Below are 17,261 nucleotides of genomic sequence, written 5' to 3' on the forward strand. Positions count from 1 at the left end.
TCCAATCATCCAGAATCTCTCCCGATCTCCACGAGTTTTCAAAGATAGTGGTCAAAGTGTCTGCATTAACATTTGTCAACTCCCTCAGTTCCCTCAAATGCATTAAATCCGGACCTATGGATTTGTGTATGTTTAGCTTTTCTAAATAGTTCTTAACCTGTTCTTTCTCCACCGAGGGCTGCCCACCTCCTTCCCATACTGTGTTGTCTAGTGCAGTAGTCTGGGAGCTGACCTTGTCTGTGAAGACAAAGGCAAAAAAAGCATTGAGCACTTCAGCTTTTCCCATATCATCACTAGGTGTCACTAGTGATAGAAATGTAGCCGTGTTAGTCTGGTGTAGCTGAAACAAAAAACAGGACTATGTAACACTTTAGTCTTTAAAGTGCTACATAGTCCTGTTTTTAGGTGTCACTAGGTTACCACCCTCATCCAGTAAGGGCCCCACACCCTCTCTGATCACCCTCTTATTGCTAAACTGCCTATAGAAACCTTTTTTGTTACCCTTCACATCCCTTGCTAGCTGCAATTCCAATTGTGCTTTCACCTTCCTGATTATTCCCCTGCATTCTCAAGCAATATATTTATACTCCTCCCTAGTCATTTGTCCAAATTCCCACTTCTTATAAGCTTCCTTTTCGTGTTTAAGCTCACCAAGGATTTCCCCGGTAAGTCAATCTGGTCGCCTACCATATTTGCTTTTCTTACTGCGCATTGGGATGATTTCTTCCTTTGCCTTCAATAAGGTTTCTTTAAAATATAGCCAGCTCTCCTGAACTCCCTTCCCCTTCATTTTAGCATCCCAGGGGATCCTGCACATCAGTTCTATGAGGGAGCCAAAGTCGGCTTTTCTGAAGTCCAGGGTGTGTATTTTACTGCTCTCCTTTCTTCCTTTTGTCAGGATCCTGAAATCTACTATCTCATGATCGCTTCTTCCCAGGTTGCCACCAACATCTACTTCCCCTACTAGTTCCTCCTTGTTTGTGAGCAGCAGGTGAAGCTGTGAATGGCCCCTGGTCAGTTCCTTCAGCGCTTGTACCAGGAAGTTATCCCTAACATTCTCCAAAAACTTCCTGGATTGTCTGTGTACTGCTGTATTGGTCTCCTCACAGATGTCAGGGTGATTAAAGTCCCCCATGAGAACCAGGGGCTGTGATCTGGAAGCTTCTCTTGGTTGTCTGAAGAAAGCCTCATCTACCTCATCCACCTGATCTGGTGGTCTATAGCAGACCCCAACCACAACCCCTGTTGCTCCCACCTCTAAACTTAACCCATAGACTCTCAACAGGCTTTTCTCCCTCCATATACTGGAGCTCTGAGCCAGGGCCGTCCTTAGGCATACGCGGAGTACGCAGTCGCGTAGGGCACCACACTTTCTGGGGCACCACTCTGCCAGCCCGGGACGGAGGGGAAGCATACGCGTGCGCTCTGCACTGGAGCCAGTAGGGATGCTGCCGGCTTTTACGGCCCCGCCAGAAGACCCCACCGGGCTGAGGAACTTGGGTGAGGAGGCCAGCAAGCTGACCCCGGCTGGAGAAGGGAAGCTGTCAACCCGGGCGGCAGTGTCGGGTGGAGCTGGGGCTGTGCCGGGGCGGGGTCACACGTGGCAAGCCGGAGGGGGCGGGGTCACATGCGGCTTGGCATTGCAGCACCATTTTTTAAAATGGCCAAGCCGTGCCTTGGTAGGAGATGCGCCAAGTGGGGTGTGGAGGAGCAGAGCCTCGCTAGAGGCAGGACCGGCCGTGTTGTGATGGGCCGGGGCTGCGAGCGCCGAGTGGCCAGGCTCCGGCACGTGGTCTGGAGCCTGGGCTACGGGGAGTTCTGGGGCCAGATCGCACACTCCAGCCCTGCAAACAGGAAGGCAGAAGGTAGGTGAGGCGAGGCGAGGGGGGATGGGTGGGAGAAGAAGGGGCTTGTGCTGATGGGAGGGGGGGAGAGGGGGCAGGTCAGGAGAAGAAAGGGAAAGGCACCAAGGGCCAGGGGTGCAGGAGAGACTAATGCGGGGGGGGGGCGGGGCAAGTGGAGACAATGAGGAAAAGGGCAGGAGAGGAGGTGTCAGTGGGAAGGGGGACAGGGTGATGCTGGGAGAGGAGAGGGGAAGGGCACTGGGGGCTAGAGGGGGAGGAGGAGGGGAGAAGGCTTAAAAGAAGGGGTGGGCATGAGAAAGGTGGGGATGGAGCAAGTCAAGTGTGAGGGCACAGAGGGGCAGGAGAGGAATGGGGCAGAGAGTGGTGAGGGGGTGGGCATCAGGGAAAAAGGGGGCAGGGGCAGTAAGGGAAGGGGGAGGCACCAGGCGGGTCCAGGGGTAAGGGAAGGTGCAGGTGCCAGGAGATTCCGGGGGGTGAAACAGATAGGAAGACACCTGCAGGGGAGGGACCAGCACCAGAGGAGAGAGTCAGGGCAGGTGTGTAGATGTAGGTATTAGGAGAGGGGATGAGGAGGGGTAGCTCGCTTGATCAGAGTGGGGCTACTGGAGGAGTGGGCACGGGGGGAGAGAAGGGCTGGTGGAGGGGGCAGGTCTCAGGAAGGCTGAGGGCAATGAGAAGGGCAGGAGTCAGGACAGCAGAGGAGGGTGGGGGGTAGGGGGGCAGCAGGCACCAGAGGAGCTGATGGAGCAAGAGGAGGAGACATGGCAGCAGAGGGGAAAGGTAGAGGTTTATAAGATATTTATTAATAACTTGGGTGCTACAGTGGCACATCCAAACAAGCCACATGAACTCAGTACTGGTGCACAACAGAAAATTCATTTTGCTCATGGGAGGAAACTCTTAGGCTACGTCTACACTGGCATGATTTTTCACAGGAACTCTTTTGCAGAAGATTTTTTGTGCAAAAACTCTTCCAGAAGAGAGTGTCTACACTGGCATGTGCTTTTGCCCAAGAGCATCCATGCCAGTGTAAACGCTCTCTTGCACAAGAAAGCTCTGATGGCCATTTTAACCAGAGGGCTTTCTAGTGCAAGAAATTCATGTTGCCTGTCCACACTGGCCTCTTGTGCAAGAACAGTTGCGCTAGAGGGCTTATTCCTGAGCGGGGGCTTATTCCTGAGCGGGAGCATCAGAGTTCTTGCGCAAGAAGCACTGATTTCATACATTAGAACGTCAGTGTTCTTGCGCAAGAACTCGTGGCCAGTGTAGACAGACAGCAAGTTTTGGTGCAAAAGCGGCTGCTTTTGTGCAAGATCACACCAATGTAGACACAGCCTGAGATGGAACACTTCCCCCAGCCTCTCCGCCCCGAGTTAATGTCACACACATTGGGTCAATGCAATTGCAGGATAGTTGCATGAGGGGGGTTTGGTGGGAGCCAAACTAATCCCTATTGGTAGGAGGATGGTGAGAAAAGTCCTTGGGGGGGAGGGTGTCACATGACACCTTTTACTTTTGGACATGTGTCCATCTTGCCCTGAGAGTGTTTCCTCCAGGGGCGTGGCTAACGGGGGTCAGGTGTGTGGCTAGTGGGGGGGGGGGTGTCAAAGAGTACATTTAAAAAAAATTCTTTGGGTGCACACTCTAATGAAATATGCTGCACATGCCTATGACAGGAAGCAGTAGAGCATGGAGCAGCAGGGCTGGGTCCTAGAGAGCTGAATGCACTGCCTGCAGCACAGTCTGAGGGAAGGGATTGGCTGCTCGGGTTTCTGGGAAAGGGAGGGAGTAGGATGTAAGAGTAAGTCAGTCATAGGGGCACCAATTTAATAATCTCACGTAGGGCACCATAAATCCTAAGAACGGCCCTGCTCTGAGCAATCATACTGCTCTCTTACATACAGTGCAAATGCTCCTCCTTTTCTCCCCTGTCTGTCATTCCTGAACAGTTTATACCCTTCCATGACAGTGCTCCAGTCACGTTAGTCATTCCTCCAAGTCTCTGTTATTCCAATCAAATCATAGTTCTTTGACTGTGCCACAGCTTCTAATTCTTCCTGTTTGTTTCCCAGACTTCTTGCATCATATACAAACACCTTAGTTAACCAGTTGATTGCCCTACCTTCTCCATTCAAATCAGGGGTCCTCCTTTGTTGCCCCTTCCTCCTTGCGTTTCTTCCCGATATCCCACTACCCCACTTACCTCAGGGCACCATCCCCCATGAATGTAGTTAAAAGCCCTCCTCACTAGGTTTGCAAGCCTGCCCACGAAGATACTCTTTCCTCTCGTGGTTAGGCAGATCTCATCTCTTCCTAGCAATCCTTGTGCCCGGAACAGAGTCCCATGGTTGAAGAAACCAAAGCCCTCTCTCCGACACCACCTGTGCAACCACATATTAACTTCCATGATTCGACGATCCCTACCTGGACCTTTTCCTTCAACAGGGAGGATGGACAAGAACACCACACGCGCTTCAAATTCCTTGATCCTTCTTCCCAGCACTACATAATCTGCAGTGACCTTTTCAACGTCATTCTTGGCTGTATCGTTAGTTCCTACATGGAGAAGCAGGAAGGGGTAGTGATTCAAAGGTTTGATCAGTTTTGGAAGACTCTCGGTCACATCCTGAATTCTAGCTCCTGGTAAGCAGCACACGTCTCCAGATTCCAGTTAGCCACTAATTGCTGCATTTTTGAATTGCTTTGCTAATTGCTGCACTCATGAACTTCTACACTTCTTGAGTCTGAAGACTTCTTCCAAGTTTTGGTAGCAACATTATTATTTTTTCTCTCAGACAAATGTAGTGACTTGTTCAAAGAACACCTGCAACATGACGGGGGGAAATGTCTGTAAAAGCTTCAGAGACACTGCCAGCTGTCGCGAGAATCACAGGTCCGATGATGAATACCAAAGGGGGGAAGGACAGAGCCAGGTGGACAGTTTTATCAAATAAAAAATATTTATTTATGACAGAGATGAATTTATAGTATTTATTCTAAGATTTTTAATAGACCGTGTTAATAATGAATTTACAGTATTATTATATTTATTCTATGGCTTCTAGTAAAACGTGTCACAGATATAGGGATGGGAATGGCAAGGGGAATAGTCTCTAATCTTAAAATATCCAGCTACAGTAATTAAATAACAGTGATAACTACAAACTCTTATGTACTACCCAAAAACAACTACCACACTAAGCTTATACAACAGGAAAAAATCAAATCATACATACCAACTTACACAGCACACGGAACATTTCACAGATATCGGTTCGGTTGCGAAGGCCTTGGTTACGCCCGAGAGTCGGGGGAGGGGGCTGGTCGGTTGATCAGGCCGGCAGCGCTTTGAAGTATACGAGAAGGCACACGCACGGTGGTACGTGTGTTGCGAAGACCTCTTAGAGCAAACTGTGCCATGGGTATTTATCCCCAAATCTGCACATCACTTTCCCGCGCTTGCATATTACCATATATGGCCCAATGGTCACCAAGTGGGGGGGTCTGTGTCCCAGGGGTTGGGCTGAAACTGTGCAGGTTTCATGCGACCAGGTAAGCCCGGCAGTTCTCACGCCAAGGTGACGGGTGGGAGAGTCTGAGGCTATTTTCCCCTTTTCACACCTTTCCTTTTTCTAAAGGCAATGGTATGCAGGAAGGGTGCGGCCGGTTTCTCTCAAGGAGTACTGCAGCCCACTATAACAAGAGCGGCCTGGCCAAACTTTTTTACTGGGGGGGGCAGTTTCTTTTCTCTGACACCAGCTACAGTGCTTTATAAAGGAGACAAAAGACCAACGTTAAATAAGTTGCTGTTTGTATCTATATGGATAATAAAATTCTTTGTCCATATCCTAGTGTTCTCATTGAGAGCTATTTCTCCTTAAGAACAGGCTAACTCTTAAGATTCTTAAGACATGGACTACAAGCAGGGCGAGTCGACAGACTTGCTGGGCCACAGGGCATGGTGTGTTCTCCCAGAAGGGGTGGGAAACCATTCATGGGGGAAGCACACCATGTCATGTCCCTCCCTCCCTCCGCCAGCCAGCCAGTCCTGCACAATGTTCTGGCAACAATTTAAAGGGCCCAGGGCTTTGGCTCCTGCTGCCGCCACTGCCATAGTAGTGGCAACAGTGGCCAGGAGCCCTAAGTCCCTTTGAATTGCCAGGCCTCTGGACAACTGCCCCTGCCAGCGGGCCTGATTACAAGAGCCACGTGTAGTGCCACATGGGGTTCTAGAACCATGGGACACTAGCTCCTAGCTCACAAGTAACCTACCTACTGGCAATTTAAATATAGGCCCCGTTGATCTTTTTAATTTACAAAAGAGGGGAAAACATTTCTATTGGATATAGAGACATCAGCTTTATGGTAATTACTTCCCTTGATCCCACCACTTCTGGAATGCTCTGTTTGATGTGGGGGAACCATCTGTAAGGCATGTCAAAGAGTCATTTCTTCTCCTGAATTGCTTCTAGAAGGCCTTCTGTGTGCTTTGCATTCCAAAGTTTCCTACTGAGCCATCTAGTCCAGCATCCCGTCTCTGACCGTGGCTAGTTCCAGCCACTTTAAAGGAAGCTGCAAGAAACTCCACACTAGGCAGTTATAGGATAACTTTCCTTAGAGAAAGTTTACTCTTGACTCTTGTTAGCCAGTGGTTGGCTTCTGTCCCCAAGTATCCCCAAGTAAGAATGTTAGATCTCCTCTAATACTCGGGGGGGGGGGGGGAGGGGAGGGAGTGTTGTTTGTTTATTAATATTTCCTATTAAAATACTAGATATCTCACCTTTAAATGCACCTCATTGCAGTTGTCCACCTGCATACAATTCCCACCTGTAAAATGGGAATAATAACTCTGCCTTTCTCCTACTCTGTCTGGCCTATTTACACCTTTTACCATGTGTACATACGGTGCCTCGCATAATGGATGATGTTATACCAGCTTCGATGCATATTCCCCATTGGCCCAATACATACAATTATTTTCCTGTTCAGGTCATCTTCTGTATTTTAACTCTGAGCACCTATATTATGCTTTAAAAAATCTACTTACTCTAGGTATCTATTGTATTTGTTTTTAGGTTTTTAAGTAAATAAGAGATAATAAAATATAATTTGGTTGCTCAGTACCATCCTGGTAAGGGAGAAAAGTGGATTTTGCGCCTGAACCACTATAGGATGATAACCATTTGTACGTCTATTTTAAAATATATGTTTAAAGATCTGTATCATGATTCTGCTACTGACTTAATTAAACTACCTTAAAAGGCATGATGCAAACCCCTCATCTGGTTATACTATTCAGACTTGAACCTCGGCGTTTATCCACTTGAGGACAAAGCCATTCCAGTGCCCCTGTTCTGTGACTGCTTAACGATGACTGGGATTTAAACAAGCAGCCAGTTTCACAAAGGCCAAAATCTGTGCTCTGTCCAATTAACAGATAAAATTTGTGGGAAAGCCTGGATGCAAACTAATAGACTAAAAGAAAAAAGGTCCCAGCCATGTCTTATTCCTTCGGTAAAACATGCTGCTCTGGCGGATACAGTTCTTGGGAAACACTGTGAGTTATAGCAGGAGACACATGGCTTTGAGCTAGGATAAGACGGAGCCATGTGGACCATGAATAACAGAAGCATCTTCTGCAACAAATGTCCTGTTAAATTTTTCTTCACAGGGCTGGGTGGTCACTAAGCTGTGTACATCTGCACAGGAGGGCTAAACTCGAAATAAGCTACACAACTTGAGCTATGCAAATTGTGTAGCTTAGGGGTACCATGCGCCCAGGTTTTCCTGGACGTGTCCTCGTTTTCATTTGTTAAATCTCCGTCCAGCTGGCTTTTTTAAATGGCTAAAATTGTCTGGGATTTTGCCCTGCAAAGGAGATCAGGGTGAGGGTGGCAGCATGCGCCTGTCAAATGGACACCCGGACATTAACAGCTGCTCTGCTCACGTGCCCCAGCGCCTGGAGAGAAAGACGCATGGCTGCCGCAGCGGCTCCGGTAAGACCCAAGGCAGGACCAATGTGTGGAGCAGGTTTGGTTCCTCCTACAGAATCACCAAATTACCCTCCGCCCTACTTGGTTATGTCCCGAGCTCTGAGGGAGGGGTGGGGCATTGGATTAGATCAGGGAGGCTGAAGGGTGCCTGGTTCTGGGTGAGGAAAAGGGCATTGGGTAGAGAAGGGGGGCTGGCTCTAGAAGAAGGGTGGGGCATTGGGTTAGAGCGGGGGATTGGGGTGCCTGGCTCTATGGGAGGGATGGGTACACTGGGTTAGAGCAGGGTGGCTAGTAGGGTGGCTGGTTCTGAGGGAGGGCAGGGGCACTGGGTTAGAACAGGGAATTGGGTATTAGAACATCTGACTTCTTTCCTTTCCTGTAGGTGGACAGTGGGTCTGTGGGTTAGTCTCAGCTCTGTGAGGACTGTGGGAGCTGGTGCTTGGTGGGGAAGGCAGGGGAAAGGAAGGGATTCTGGGAAGCAGGATTTCTGGGTTCCTTTTCTACCCATGCCACTTCTTCCCTCAATGTTTTTAACTTCATGCCCCAGGATGGGCCCCAGCCAGCAGCCTCCCTGGCCTTCCACTCTCTCCTCCTGGCCCTGCAGCAGCCCTGGCTGCTGGCTGGTTGGCAGCACCACTGGAGCCTGCGCTGCCGCGCATCTCAGGACAGTGCAGGGGGAAACAGGAGCCTGGCATGCGGTGTCCCCTCACACCATGAGAGCCAATGGGGGCAGTAGCAGCTGTGGCAGCAGCAAGGCAGTGGCCAGAGACCTGAGCTTGATAAGTCTGATGGCTCCCGAGCCTGGCCTCCAGTGCGAGTAGAGCAGAGGCACCAGCAGGCACCAGGTGTCCTCTTTTTTGAAAGTTTGAATATGGTAACCCTAGCATAGCGTAAGTCGAAATAGCTTACTTTGAACTTGGGCACGTCTACACAGCACTTGTTTTGAAATAGAGCACTCGTCCTACGACTTTCCCTTACTCCTCATACAATGAGTTTTACAGAAGTCGGAATAAGAAGCCCATTCTTTCAAATTTATTTCTAAATAACGGGCTTGCTATGCAGATGCACAATACGCAAAAGCGCATAACATCTATTATTCCAAAATAATGCTGCTGTGTAGACCAGTGGCCCCAACATTTTGGGAGCTGCCAGGCACCTGTAGGCGGGGCCACTCATGTGCCGTACGTCCAGGGATGGAGCCACGCATGTGCTGCATGTCCGGGGGCAAGGCCGCCCATGCGCCACATGCCCAGGACCAGCACCGTGCAAATGCTGCGCACCCGGGGCAGGAGCCGCCAGATCATTCCGCAGGCACACAAATGCCCCGGCGGGTGCCATGGCACCTGCGGGCACCGCGTTGGGGACCACTGCCCTAGACTATAAATGTGTGTACATATAGGTGATCAGGATTTCTAATTTAACAGGAAAGCTAGAAACTGTAGTATTAGATTTAGTTCTCCTGTCTTCCAACACCTCATTAATCTCAGAGCATTCCTCTCCTTAGACATCTGAAACCCAAAAATTATCACCTCAGACATATGCTTGACACTTAACTAGGGGGAAATGTCAACACTTTACCTGAAAAATAATCCTCAAGAAAGCTACAGTAATTGCTCCGGATCAATGAACAAGCAAGAATGACATAGGTTCTGAGAATTTTGCCCTCAGGGAAAGAGGTAATATGTAAAAAAAAAAAAAAAAAAAAAACCTTTCTGGATTGAACACATCCCTATAGACAGCAAATGGAGAGCAAGTGGAACAGTGCTGGAGGAAGAGAAAGGGTCTGAAGTCTCTCTCAGGGAAAAAGAGTACATTCAAATCTCTTAGGGTATGTCTACACTACAGCGCTAATTCGAACTAACTTAGTTCAAATTAGTTAATTCGAACTAAGCTAATTCGAACTAACGAATCCAGACTAAAAAACTAGTTTGAATTAGTGTTTTGCTAATTCGAACTAGCATGTCCACATTAAGTGGACCCTGAACCGGGGTTAAGGATGGCCGGAAGCAGTGCCGGCAGGGCATCAGATGAGGAGTTAGAGTGTGGAGCTGCTGCCTCAGGCTAGCCGAGGGCTGTGCTTAAAGGGTCCCGAACCCCACCCCGGACAGACAGTTCTCAGGGGTGCCCCGCTTGCAAAGCAGTCCTCGCTTGGAGTGCCCTGAGTGCCCACACTGGGCACATCACAGCACTCGGCCATCAGACCGGCTGCACTTGCCGCAGGCTGCCATCTGCAGAGAGGGGGCAATTGGGGGCTGCAGGAGAGCTTCCACCCCCAGAAGCCCGCAGAGCCAGCCCATTCCTCCCTCACCTCCTTCCACTTACCCTTCCCTAGCCCTCCTTCCTGATGTACAAAATAAAGGACACGTGTGCTCAAAAATAGAATCTCTCTTTATTGAACAAAACTCGGGGACACTGGGAAAAGGAGGTGGGAGAGGGAAAGAGAGGGTGGGAGAGGGGAGGGCAACTAAAATGATCAGAGGTTTGGAACAGGTCCCATATGAAGAGAGGCTAAAGAGACTGGGACTTCTCAGCTTAGAAAAGAGGAGACTGAGGGGGGATAGGATAGAGGTCTATAAAAGCATGAGTGGGGTGGAGAGGGTGCATACACAAAAGTTCTTCATTAGTTCCCATAATAGAAGGACTAGAGGACACCAAAGGAAAGGAATGGGTAGCAGGCTTCAAACTAGTAACAGAAAGTTGTTCTTCACAAAGCAAAGAGTCAACCTGTGGAACTCCTTACTGCAGGAGGCTGTGAAGGCTAGAACTAGAACAGAGTTTAAAGAGAAGTGAGATAAAGTGATGGAGGTTGGGTCCATGGAGTGCTATTAGCCAGAGGGTAGGAGTGGTGTCCCTGCCCAAAGTTTGTGGAAGGCTGGAGAGGGATGGCACGAGACAAATGGCTTGGTCACTGTCTTTGGTCCATCCCCTCCAGAGTTCCTAGGGTTGGCCACTGTCAGCAGACAGGCTAGTGGGCTAGATGGACCTTTGGTCTGACCCAGTATGGCCATTGTAAGCTCAGGGCTCAGGGTCAGGGGTCTCACTGGACCACCTTGATTTTCATGCACACCTGCTCCTGGGTGGCCAGGCTGGCAGCTCTCCTGCCCTAGATGGCCACTTTCCTGTGCCTAGTGCGGAGGTCGTGGACGAGGTCCACGATGTCCACACTAGACCAGGCGGGTGCCCGCCTCTTGCGGTCTCGGGCAAGCTCCCAGGAGCCGCCAGCCTGGTCCCGGGAAGAGGGGGAGGGCTGGGGGGCATCGGATGGCTGGCTCAAGCCATGCCAGGTGCAGGGTCTGCTAGCTGGGTGCTGGCTGGCTTGCACCTGGCCACCGTAGCCAGCCCGTGCCCCTTTAAGGGCTCTGGGGCCAGGAGGGGGGCAATAGAGTTTCCCTGGTGTTGGCCAGAGTAGCCACCAGGGAAAGCTGGGGAGGGCTAGCCTCGCACTAGTTCGAATTAAGGGGCTACACACCCCTTAATTCGAACTAGTAAGTTCGAACTAGGCTTAGTCCTTGTAGAATGAGGTTTACCTAGGTCGAACTAAGCGCTCCGCTAGTTCGAATTAAGTTCCAACTAGCGGAGCGCTAGTGTAGCGCCTATCAAAGTTAATTCGAACTAACGTCCGTTAGTTCAAATTAACTTTGTAGTGTAGACGTACCTTTTGACATACAGAGTCAGACAGGGGAGTGGTGAAACTCAATAGCAGCAGATCACAGGCATTAATGAAAAAACTTGAGCTGAGCCACAGCAGCAGAGAATGAGGAGGAAAGTTTGAAGCCTATATAATTGCTCTTTGAAGCAGGAAGTGGAGGAGTTTTTTGACTGATTCCTCAGGATGCCGCAGAGTCTCTTAAGGAGGCAAGGGGAATGAAAAATACGAAGTGAGAACCCGAATCCCAAGGCGAGTTGGTCATTGAACAGTTGAGGGTGGAGCCTGTGGGGTAAACAAACCATCGTGAAGGAGGGACTATAAAACTATTACTGAGCTCCAGGCTTGGGCATTCTTTGCCTGACTTGAGAGAGGAACCTGTACATCTCAGAGAGGAGAGTGGGTTATTTCACATCACAGTCATTGTTGGCTCTCCCACACAAAAATCCATACAATGGGGATTAAGGAGGCATAAAGTTTCACTTTGTGTCCATACCTGTTAGTAGACTGATGTTCCCCATCCCTGCCATACAGATTACTTCCAGCCCCTCGTCTCAAGGCTTGAGTTTGCTCCCACTCTCTCACACACACACTTCCAGAGAAAGCAGAAAGCGGCATTAACAGTTGTATTTTACCTCTGCTCCTGCCTCCCAGCAGTACCCAAATACTGCACAACCAGTTTACTTCCCCATTCATTGCATGCTGCCCACCTGAAGCAGCACATAAGGATCCCCACAAGGCTTTGCCACTCTCAGTCACAAGCAGGGGATGCACTAGTAATTTTGGGAGCACATCGGAGCCCCCGCAGGCAGTCAAGGAGCTCAGGAGCTCTGTGGGCAGATACAGGAGGCTGGACTGGAAGAGGTCTGGGGAAATGAGGAAAGCTGATTTGGAGGCAGGGTGGGAGGGGAATAAAAGTATTCAGGAGAAGCAGCTAGCCATCCCAGGACGTGGCTCACTTTGATGTGCTGGTTGCAGGAAGCAATTTATTCTCTTTGGCTTTTCATTCACTGTATTATTGGGGAAAATGAGGAGTGTTCCTGGGAAGGTCTTTATTGTGGCAGAGTTTTGAGGGCTCTGGCTCGATCACTGACATATGCTATTTCAGTCCTCAGTGTTTCCACTCTGAACTAATTCCCTGAGCTGCCCTCTGCTCCCCAGCAGGGAATTGTACATATTTTCCATGCAGTGTGTTTAAGCGATTTAGCACATTTGGATGCCTCTGCTTAGCACTGCAGATGATGGAGGGATTCAGGTGAGGATTGCGAGTATGGGAAGTAACTATCACAGCTGAGCCATGATTGAAACAAGTCTAATCACATCTCTCTTTTCAGGACCACCAAATTCGCCATGTGTTCATCGCCAAAAATAAGGGAAAATGGAAGAGTGGGAAGATGCCGTGTGACGGGGCACTCCACTCACTGCTACAATGGGGCCTCTTTCTGGTCACTATGGGGAATAGCTCATAAAGTCATCACCCCTTCCCACATGGTGTCTCTACTTTTCTTGCTTCACGAGCAGCAGCCCCTTTTTGTCACTTGGCCCTCCAGCCAGGTCACTGTTTACATTAGTCCTCTTACAGGGTACCAGAGTCCGCCCACTCACTGCTGCATAGTGCCATCCCCTTCGTGGCTGGCAGGGGAACCCCAGTGCACCCTCTAGTTCAGATTTAGTTCAGGGACCTTCTACCCAGCAATCAAGGTCCGTTTCCTCATGAACCTTACTGCTTTCCCCATAGCCCTTACCTTATTCTCTGGCACTCCTCACACCACCCCCAGGTCTGCCAGTTTCATCACTCCCCCCTCCTAGAAAGCAACTGCAGGCTACATGTCTTTTTAGAGTCCAAACACTCCTTCCTTCTCCAAGAAAGTCAATTTCCAATATCCTGCCTTTATAGTCCCATCCCAGGTCTTCCCCGTTACCTGGGCCCCCTCATGCAGTCCAGGGATTACTTAGCCACCTGAGTCCCCTCTGCTGTGGCCTGTAGGGTTAATTAGCCCCCTTCTTAATCTACATTAACTCTTTCAGGGCAAGTATAGGATGAACACCCCATCACATTTCAGCAAAGCTATGTTCAGCAGAAACTTCGTTATCTAGATCTGAAAATTGTACACACAGGATCTGAACATACAACACATTTCAAACAGTGAGCCATCAACCAAAATTACTGTAGAATTGCCAGGGGGGATTAAATCTTGTTAGCTCCCCAGTCTGGTTGGCCCATGACTCCTCTTTGGAGATTTAAAAACCTGCTGCCAGTTCTTGTTAAATGTTTATCCTGCTCCCGGCATGAAGAAGGGCAGGAAAAATCATGCGCACTATGGCACTGTAGGGGTTGAAACTATTTTTTTTTAAAATTACTTTACATTAAATAAACAAACTTTCTGAAGTGATGCCATTTTTTGGCAAAGAATGTAAATCTGTGTCTAATGGCTCCCATATGCTCCCTACTTACAATGGGAACATGCCCATGAATGGTAAAATGCTAGTTAGGCATGAGGACTCATGACTGAGTTTCACCAGCAAGTATATTACATGCTGATAATCATAACCTGTTTAACTGGAGAGGACAGTGGTACCCTCACTTAGGGTATGTCTAGACTACATGGCTCTGTCGATGGAGCCATGTAGATGAGTTTACTAGGTATAGGAAAATGAAGCAGAGATTTAAATAAAGGGAAGCCTTTGTCGACCGCTCCGGTAAACCTCATTTCACGAGGCATACCAGAGCAGTCGAAAGTTTGTCGACCGTGGAGCGTCCAGACTGCCCTGCTGTGCCACCAAACAGCTGATCAGCACAGCACGGCAGCCATTTTGATGTAAATGAAGCGGTGATTATTTAAATCGCCGCTTCATTTTCTTATGCCTAGTAAACTCATCTACATGGCTCTGTCAACAGAGCCATGTAGTCCAGACATACCCTTTGAGATAGGATTCTTTTAAAACAGGGTTAGGGAACTGCTGGGCTGTGGGCCGCACGTGCTTTGTCAGGGTTAGCCACTGGTGGGCCACCAGACACTTTGCTCACCTGAGTGTCCACAGACACGGCTGCTTGCAGCTCCCAGTGGCTGCGATTCACTGTTCCCAGCCAATGGGTGCTGCGGGAAGTGGAGACCCAGCCTGCACCACTTTCTGCAGCTCCCTTTGGCTGGGAATGGCGAATGATGGCCACTAGAAGCTGCAGGGCTCTGTGCCTGCAGACACTCAAGTAGACAAAGCATTTGTTGACAAACTGTGTGCAGCGGCATGCTGGAGGTTCCCCGCCACCAGTTTTAAAAGTAAGGCACCCTCTTGTAAAAGGCATGTTCTCATCTAACTCCTCATGCTTTGCCCCATGGCTGCCTCACTTTCTACCTTCTCGCTCTCAGGGCATACTGACACTGTGGTCACGGAGTGTGTTAATCTAGCTAGCAAGGTACCCATAGCAGAGAAGCCATGGCAGCACAGCCTACCTGCACAAATATTTACCCAGGGACCAAGCAGGCTTTGTACAGTCTGTGCTGAAGTCCATGTTCGTGGGGCTCCCTGCTATCAGGATCTGAGCTTGCTAGATTGTTAGCTTGGGTATATCTACAAAGGGCTGCAACCACTCCCCTCCCTCCCAAGATTGCCGTGTAGAAAAACCATCAGTGCTTTGACCCGTATTCAGGAAAGATGAGGTTGGATGAGGATGAGATGTGGGTTTTTGCTCATATATGTTAGAGCTTTTCAATAATGAATCTAAGTGTTGCCTTTATTAAACCCAGGTGCTCTGAACTCTTTAAAGTGCAAGTAATCCTACAGCAGGAGAGCTCAGCTTTTAATAGCCAAAGGGGTGCAGGGAACTCAGGCAATCCCCTGCTTCCAAGCTACAATGAAATCACTTAAGAGTGCTCACTGCCCCCCCACCCCAGCTCAGAGGAACAGGGTTTTTAGGGTGATTTTTGCCATTGCTATTTAAGGTTGTAACCCAGAATGTTTGAGAACAGTCTCATACACAATATTTCAGCATGTACAGGAGCAGGCAGTGTGGTCCAGCAGCTAGGGTGCTGACCTGGAGCTTCAAGCAAGATTATTCCCCGCTCTGCCAGTGTCTCACTCACTGGCCTTGGGCCACTCTGCTCCTTGGCTTCCCTCTCTGTGCAACAGGGGAGAACAGTTCTTGGCTCCTTTGGCGATCAGCAGATGAGAAGCACCATGTGCAAGTATGACGATTAGTAGCTGGAAGCTGGGAGAGACAGAGCTTGGCAGAACTGTTCAGAGCCTGAAAAACGGTGGGCTCCAGGGAGAGAGGCAAGTTTTGGGGGAATTGTGTTTTTCCTAAATCACCCCTCTCTCTAGAAGGCATATAAGTAAGAAGATAGAAGGCACATGGGAGGGAGGGGAGCAAGGAAGACTTTGCCTGTATAGAGCAGATCAGCTAGAAGAGAGGCTCTGAACTTCCTTTATTTGACCTACTAACTTTCATAAGCAGCTTGAAGCAACTCTAAAACCTCCCCTCTCGACAGGCTTAGGGGCCATGTAGCCCACCCTGAGTGCTAGCACTTGAAACCAATTCAAAGTGATTTCGGAAGTCACTCCCGCCGGAGGGGGCAGGGGCAGGAAGAGAGCTATTAACTGTAGGGGGGAGGAAGCAGGGGGATTGGAATGAGAGCTTTTGGAGGCAAGGCAGGAACGTGAGCAGGATGCAGTTGTCATAAAACAAGCTGACAAGTGTGTGTCAGTCACACAGGGGATGGACGCGACATAGCATGTGCTGTCTCCCCACCCCCACTGATCGGCTTGCGGCTACAGTGAGCCAGAGGCGGACATAGCCTTCTTTCTGATTGTTCTTTGGTTTTACCTTGGGGCTGGAAAGCTCCTGATTCTGTAGCTGGCAAAGGGGAGTGAACATCTTCCATGGCTTTTGTGAGAGCTTCCTGATAGCAAGGGCGGGTGTGTGGGGGAGGGAGAGGGAGGAGTAAGATGATTCCAAGGTTAGATCAATCACGGAAACTTTTTCATTTCCATTCCTCCCACCTTTGCCACCACCTGGCTGCCAAGTGGCCTCCCAGCTGTTGTTCCATGCTAACTTTCCTGTTAGCCAGGTTATGACAGGGCCAAGGGGTTGCAAAGGGCAGCCGGGATTGAGGGTGCATCTCCTCCTTCCCAGTTCTTGCACTGACCAGCCAGGCAATAGTGTGCCCCAGGCCACAATGACCCCTGTGTCTCAAATTCAGAGCTCCTCTTCTGACAACACTCCACTTCTGTGCATTATTCAAATACAGAGCCCCCAAAGCCCATGGGGGAACTGTTTTCTCCATTCGGTACATGCAGCATCCACTAACACTAAGGCCATATCCTGTACATGTGAACATTAAGAGGGGAATGGATGCCTTATAAGGCAGCAATTTGTCTTTCTAGATGCCACAGAGGAATTGCTCAGTCACTTTTTCCATAGAGAGGCAAAAGAGGTTAAATTCATCCTCACATTAACTTGGTTTACTTGAGTGGAAGTAACACATCTCTTAGAAGGGAGAATTGCATCGTCGGGCTGAAAGACAAACAACCCACAGGGAAACCGATTGCTTCCCGGTTACAATTCTTTAGCCTGGCTGTGATGAAGAGAACGCAGCTGTAGTAGGGTCTGCTGGATTTACACGTCTTTATTTCTGTTTTGCATTCCGTTTTCAAGCAGGCCGTGGCAAAACCAAGTTTTGGGAATGCCTTTTACGCACAATGTAACAATATGCTGGCTGACCAAGCTAACTACTAGGAGCTTTGTTCAGGCTGTGGTGT

The 17,261-nt window shown here is 49.4% G+C and overlaps 1 long non-coding RNA gene across 2 annotated transcripts in view; it reads right to left on the bottom strand.

Moving 5' to 3' along the window:
- The window catches only part of LOC102452409 (uncharacterized), a 190,042-nt gene that overhangs the window by 41,788 nt on the left and 130,993 nt on the right, over positions 1 to 17,261 (bottom strand). For both annotated transcript variants that reach the window (XR_012896346.1, XR_012896347.1), the window contains one exon: positions 4,290 to 4,421. This is a non-coding gene — a long non-coding RNA (uncharacterized LOC102452409). The remainder of the gene's footprint in view (positions 1 to 4,289; positions 4,422 to 17,261) is intronic.

This window comes from Pelodiscus sinensis, chromosome 17 (genome assembly GCF_049634645.1).
Source record: "Pelodiscus sinensis isolate JC-2024 chromosome 17, ASM4963464v1, whole genome shotgun sequence".
Classification (NCBI taxonomy): Eukaryota; Metazoa; Chordata; order Testudines; family Trionychidae; genus Pelodiscus; species Pelodiscus sinensis.